Source organism: Neophocaena asiaeorientalis, unplaced genomic scaffold (genome assembly GCF_003031525.2).
Source record: "Neophocaena asiaeorientalis asiaeorientalis breed wild unplaced genomic scaffold, Neophocaena_asiaeorientalis_V1.1 scaffold223, whole genome shotgun sequence".
Classification (NCBI taxonomy): domain Eukaryota; kingdom Metazoa; phylum Chordata; class Mammalia; order Artiodactyla; family Phocoenidae; genus Neophocaena; species Neophocaena asiaeorientalis.
The window spans coordinates 3,502,732-3,508,552 of record NW_020175045.1 but is presented as its reverse complement, the minus strand read 5'-3'; the positions used below and the strand labels follow the sequence as shown (position 1 = coordinate 3,508,552).

General features: G+C 61.6%; 1 protein-coding gene and 1 long non-coding RNA gene across 4 annotated transcripts in view; both read right to left on the bottom strand.

The window, feature by feature from the left end:
* The window catches only part of ADAP1 (ArfGAP with dual PH domains 1), a 73,853-nt gene that overhangs the window by 63,706 nt on the left and 4,326 nt on the right, over nucleotides 1–5,821 (bottom strand). The window contains exon 1 of one of the 3 annotated variants that reach the window (XM_024763549.1): nucleotides 2,492–2,514. The exons of the other annotated variants lie outside the window; for them this stretch is intronic. The gene's annotated coding sequence lies outside the window, so the exon portion shown is untranslated. Of the gene's footprint in view, nucleotides 1–2,491; nucleotides 2,515–5,821 lie in introns of those variants that run through there. 3 annotated transcript variants of the gene reach the window in all.
* LOC112412080 (uncharacterized) lies at nucleotides 5,122–5,815 on the bottom strand. Its single transcript, XR_003005732.1, has 2 exons — nucleotides 5,568–5,815; nucleotides 5,122–5,375 (listed from the first exon to the last, which is right to left on the bottom strand). It is a non-coding gene; the product is annotated as an uncharacterized LOC112412080 (long non-coding RNA).

Below are 5,821 nucleotides of genomic sequence, written 5' to 3'. Positions count from 1 at the left end.
CTGGCAGGAAGAGGACCAGCACAGGGGCAGGGGTGCAGCAGGCATCCTCATCCCCACAGAGGGCAGCGCGGCCCCCAGCCACCGGCAGCTGTCCCCAGACTCCTAAAGGAGCTTCTGTAGAGCAGGTGGGTTGGCACTCCTGCCCGGACAGGGAGGGGAGGGGAGGGGAGGGGAGGGGACACGCCAAGCGCAGAGGTCTCCAGTGGCAGGGGCACAGCGATGCTCAGAGCTCCCTGGCTGACGCGTGTGCCGGCCTTCTAGGCAGCCGGGTCCTTCCTTCCACAGGCCCCTCCCCTCGACAGCATTCTCGCAGCGCCTGCTGTATGCAGAGCCCTTAGCAGCTTGACGCGTCTAAGTAGGGAAGAAGACGGGGAGCCCCAGGCTGTGCCAGCACCCCTGGCCTGAGACCCGGGTTTAGGATGAATCAGCCCCAACCCTGGCACGGGGGTGGGGAGAGTGGGCACTGCCTTCCAGCCCTTCCCTGGACGCACTGTGGCTCGGGGGCTGAGCAGCCACAAGGTTCCGGGGTGGTGCTGGGCGAGAATGGAGCAGGGCAGGAACCAGGCCAGAACCCTCCTGGGGCCTCGGCAGGGCTGCAGAGGCATCCCTCCGCCTGCGCCCACCCTCCTCCGCGGGCCTGCTGAGCCAGACCCCAGAGGGGACCCCTGTGGGTCTTCCCAGGAGCGGGGTGGCTGGGGATTTGGGGTCAGCCCTCCACTGGGGGCCAGGACTCATGGGGGCTGAGGAAGCAGGCACCTCCCAGAAGGGTGGAGATGGCACGAAGATGGTGGCGAAAATGAGCGACGGGGACACGCCTGGCCACGAGGACCAGCTTCCTGGTGTGGCTTGGGACAGTTCCTGTTTTAAAGCCCTCACCCAGCGCAACTCCTGAGCCTCTGCCCTCAGCCTCCGGCCCCACCCCCAACAAAAAGGATGTTTTTTGTTTTTTTTTTTTCCCACCAAGAGAAACACAAAAAAACCCAAAGGAAAGGGGACCCTTGGTACAGCAGGGCCACTCAGGAGCTTTGTGTGTGCTTAACAAACACAGGTATGGAGGCCCCTCCCCACCCCAAAGCCAGGGGGCAGCAGGGACAGGCCCCTGGGACCAGGACGGTTTCTCCATCTGAGAGCGGCACCGGCCCTGGAGACCCCCTGGGAAGACAGGGTCTCAGGGTTGTCCCCAGAGGTGACATGTGGGGTGGGGTGTCTGTGGGGGCAGGGCGCTATGGGTTGTTTAGTGGGTTTGGGGACATTTAAAAATATTTTTTGCTTGGTGTCCCTAAGAGAACCAGCATCTTGCAGGAGGAGGAGGGTGGAGCATCTCTCGGGCTTGGAGCGAGGCTGCCAGGACGTGGCTTCCCAAAGGCAGTGAGCACGGGCGGCCTGGCTGGGGCAGGGGCGGGAGCCGCAGGGAAAGGTCCCAGATGCAGTCTGGGGAGCCCGCAGCAGCAGCAACGTCCAGCCGTGGATCTGCAGTTCACACACAAATCAGCACAACTCAAAACTCACTTACAGGGGCTCCCCTGCTGGCACAGTGGTTAAGAACCTGCCCGCCAATGCAGGGGACACGGGCTCAAGCCCTGGTCCAGGAAGATCCCACATGCCGCAGAGCAACTAAGCCCGTGCACCACAACTACTGAGCCTGCGCTCTAGAGCCCGCAAGCCACAACTACTGAGCCCGTGTGCCACAACTACTGAGCCTGCGCTCTAGAGCCCGCAAGCCACAACTACTGAGCCCGTGTGCCACAACTACTGAGCCTGCGCTCTAGAGCCCGCAAGCCACAACTACTGAGCCCGTGTGCCACAACTACTGAGCCTGCGCTCTAGAGCCCGCAAGCCACAACTACTGAGCCCGTGTGCCACAACTACTGAGCCTGCGCTCTAGAGCCCGCAAGCCACAACTACTGAGCCCGTGTGCCACAACTACTGAGCCTGCGCTCTAGAGCCCGCAAGCCACAACTACTGAGCCCGTGTGCCACAACTACTGAGCCTGCGCTCTAGAGCCCGCAAGCCACAACTACTGAGCCCGTGTGCCACAACTACTGAAGCCCGTGCACCTAGAGCCCGTGCTCCACAACAAGAGAAGCCACCGTAGTGAGAAGCCCGCGCACCGCAACAAAGAGTAGCCGCCGCTTGCCGCAACTAGAGAAAGCCCACGCGCAACAAAGATCCAACGCAGCCAAAAATCAAATAAATAAATAAAATTTTAAAACTCACTTATAAAGAACTCTCACAAGTCAACGGGAAGAGGATCTGCACAGAGCCTCCTCCAAGGCCAGTGTGCACGTGACACCGCTCAGCATCACGCGTGGTCAGGGAGACGCGACACGGCCGCACACACGCTGGGACGGGGGCAGCTCAGCCACAGAGACGCGCCAGTGCTGACACTTAAACACACTCACCACGCAACCCAGCAGTGCCACTCCTAGGTACACACGCGAGACAGAAAACACACGTTCACTCAGAAACGCGCACGTGCAGTGTTACTCACAGGAGCCAAAGGGGAACGACCCGCGCCCGTCAGCAGATGAATGGATACACACAACGTGGTCCCTCCCTGCAGTGGTACAGGACTCGGCCACAGGAAAGGAAGGAAGTGCTGACACAGCTAGAACCTGGACAAACCTTGAACACGCGATGCTCGGTGAGAGAACCCCGTCACGCAAGGGCAGTGTGCGTTTCTACTCATGTGAGTCCTCGGATCTGAAGAGTATTTCCACGTGACAGTCCCAGCCCCTGTGCTGAGCCCACCGGGTCCACTGAACGGAGGGGTCCTTCATTCCGCCCCTCAGCAGCCCTTAGTGACGGGGAGGCCCTGGGTCACCTGCCTCCTGAGGCTTGTCTCCAGGATCAGACCACAGGCCTGAGGACTGAGCACGAGGGACTCCACCCCCACCCCCAGAGGGAGGCGGCGGGGAAGCCCGCAGCCCCTTTGGAAGCATCTCACAGCTCACCAGGCGCTGCAGACTGCAGACAGAGCCGGGCCGGGCTCTGACCCAACCTGTCAGGATAGGGGATGGGGCGGGGTGTGAGGGGTCCTGGATTTCCCAGAGAGGGGCCCTCTGTCTGTGCCCCACCCTGTTCATCCATCATCCATCCATCTCCCCTCCCCCAGAATCTTGCACCACGTCACTGACATTCCTCACCCCCCGCCCCACTCCCACTGAGAGGTGGGACCTACCTGCTCGCCCCCACCTGGGGCGGGAGCCAGGAGTACTCCCACCCGCGGAGGACGGTGCTCCCGGGGCTGCCGGGAAAGGATGCAGCTTCCACCTGGCGCACTCTGTCTCTCCCTCTCTGCGTGTCTCTCCTTCTCTCTGTGTCTCTCCCTCTAGCTCTCTGCCTCGGTCTCTGTCTTGCTCTCCTGCCGAGGCCCCGTGGAGGCCACTCTGCCTGAGTCCCCTCCGCTCAGGTGCTGGCCACGCGGAACGGCCTCGGGGAGCCCCAGCCACCACCTGGTGAGAACCCCCGGCTGACCGCAGCCCATCCCAGGGCCGTGAGGGTGGTAACCATCGAATGCTGGGGTCAGAAGCCAAGTATGGGGCGCTGCGACCCAGCGAGGGCACGGGGGTCTCTGGAAAGCCGGCCCCACAGTCATCACGCCCAGGACTCTCTGGTCAGAGTGAGGCCGGGAACAGAGGCCCGGCGCCAGCCCTCCTCCAGTTCCCTGTGCCCCAGGGTGGTCTCCTCTGGACGGGGCTCTGCCGCCCTCTGGCACACAGCCCGTGGGTGTGGACAGCGAGGCCCGTGCCGCCGTCACTGAGCCCGTGCTGGGCAGGGCGCTGGGGGGGCAGGGGGAGTAGACGAGCCTCAGCTGGGGCCCCCACTGCGCTCAGAGCCCCCCAGCTGGGCCGTCGTGTCAGCAGGACCTGGGGCCTCAGGCATGCGAAGTCCTGGTCCAATCTTTAGGTCCTGGAGCGCGGAGGCCACCGCACATAACGCTGTCCCCTCGGGGACAGCCCTCCCACAGGTGTCTCTCAGGCGCTGCAGTGCCGCCACCGTCCAGCAGGGGCCGCCACGCCACCACATTCTGTCCCCGAGGCACCAGGACCGCGGTCGCCAGAAGGGAAGGCCCCCAGGCTTCTGTCCTTCGGTGGCAAGGCCGGTCCACCCCTGGCCTAACCAACCCTAACTGCCCCCACCCCTGCCCTGACGTGGTGACGCGGCTCAGCACCCTCAGAAAGCTCTGTCCCCCCAGCGCCGAGGTGCCGAGACCCTCCCCATCCGGGAGGGTCTGCCTGTTCCCCCAACACAGTGTGCAGCCCCCAGCGCCCATCATGGGGCCTCACTCTGTCCCCAGTGCCCAAGAGATCTGCTTCCCTTCACACTCAGAAAGCGGCCATCGGAGACCGCTGGGCCCCCGGAAGCTGAGTCCTCATCTGCCATCGCACGTAGCTCTGTAAATCCCACGCAAGGGCAGCTGGCAGAATCCTGCAGATGGAGGCTCCCGGAAGGTGCTGGAAGTCGCCGGTTTATCGCCGGGCCCTGCAGGGAACACGGCGGGAAGCCGGCTGCTCTGAGACTCCCCGACGCCCGCTTCCCTCCGGGGCTCTGCAAGAGCACCCTCGGCCCTGTTCCCGGGGTGAGGGACCCCCACTCCACAAGCACAGCTGAGACTTGATTCCATCCCTCCAGGAGAGACTTTATTCACAGTGTTAAGACAAGGTCACTTGCCCCACGGGTTAACAGAACGTTCCTCATGCCTCCTGCAACAATAAAGCCCCTATCTTATCTAGTCCATAAATACCTAATTTCACTAAAAGACTGACTTCAAGCACCAGGCAGGTAGAATGACAGACACCAGAGACAGGAGCCCTTTCTTCCCCAGTAAAGGCTGGGGAAGCGGCACCGCAGACGGGAAGACATGCTCGTGGGGGCCAGCCTGTCCCCCGCCCCAGGGTCACTGCCGGAGCTCCCACTTCCCACGGGGAACCAACGTGGCCCCTCCCTTAAGAGCCGATAGGGTCCACGCCCTGGTGGCGGCCAGCCTGCCCTCAACCAGCAAGGCCACACGGCACCCGACACACAAACTAGCACAGTCTCTGCTCATGGGCCGCAGCAAGTTACAACCACGGGCACGCAACTTGTAGAGGATATAAAACACAACTAAACACAATGAGCTTTTTTAAACTAATGATTTTATTGTTTCTATACAAATGATACGTGCATGTTATAAAATACAGCCATAAAGAAAGTTCCCTGCTGCTCAGCCTGAGGTGGCGGACTGGTCCGAAGGCGTGCAGGTGTCCTCTGTGCCCGTTCAGCAGTTCCCCGCTGCACAGGCCACTGAGTGGGTAGGAACCGCCACCGAGCGGTCTTAAGCTGTTCTTCCACAAACTCTTAAAATGGAAATAGGTTGACGGAAAATAAAGTTTCTAAAATAAAAAAGAAAAATACCAGGAAACCACCCGGACTGGCAGGCGTCCTGAACATCTGCTGTTCAGGGTTCCAAACCCGCTCACACCTGCAGAGAACCAGGGGACGTCCAGACACCTGACAAGAAGGGGGGCCCCGTCCCACACGCCACGCTGGCAGGGACTTTCCGATCCCGGTTATTAAGTACGTACCCATTCTCCGCCGTCTGCCAGCAACAAGCAGCAGCAAAGCCAGTGCCAAAGATTCCGAAAAACACAGGGGTTTAAACTGAGCCCTGAGAAAATTCGACGTCCTCCCAAAGCGCTGGCAGGTGCTGCCGCCGGCTGAGGACCAGCCTCAAGTGCACACGTCCTGGTCCTGGAACCCAAGACTCTGCGGCCCCACGTGGCAAAGCGGACTGTGCAGCTGTGGTTAAGGGTCTTGAGAAGGGAGGCGGGATTATGCC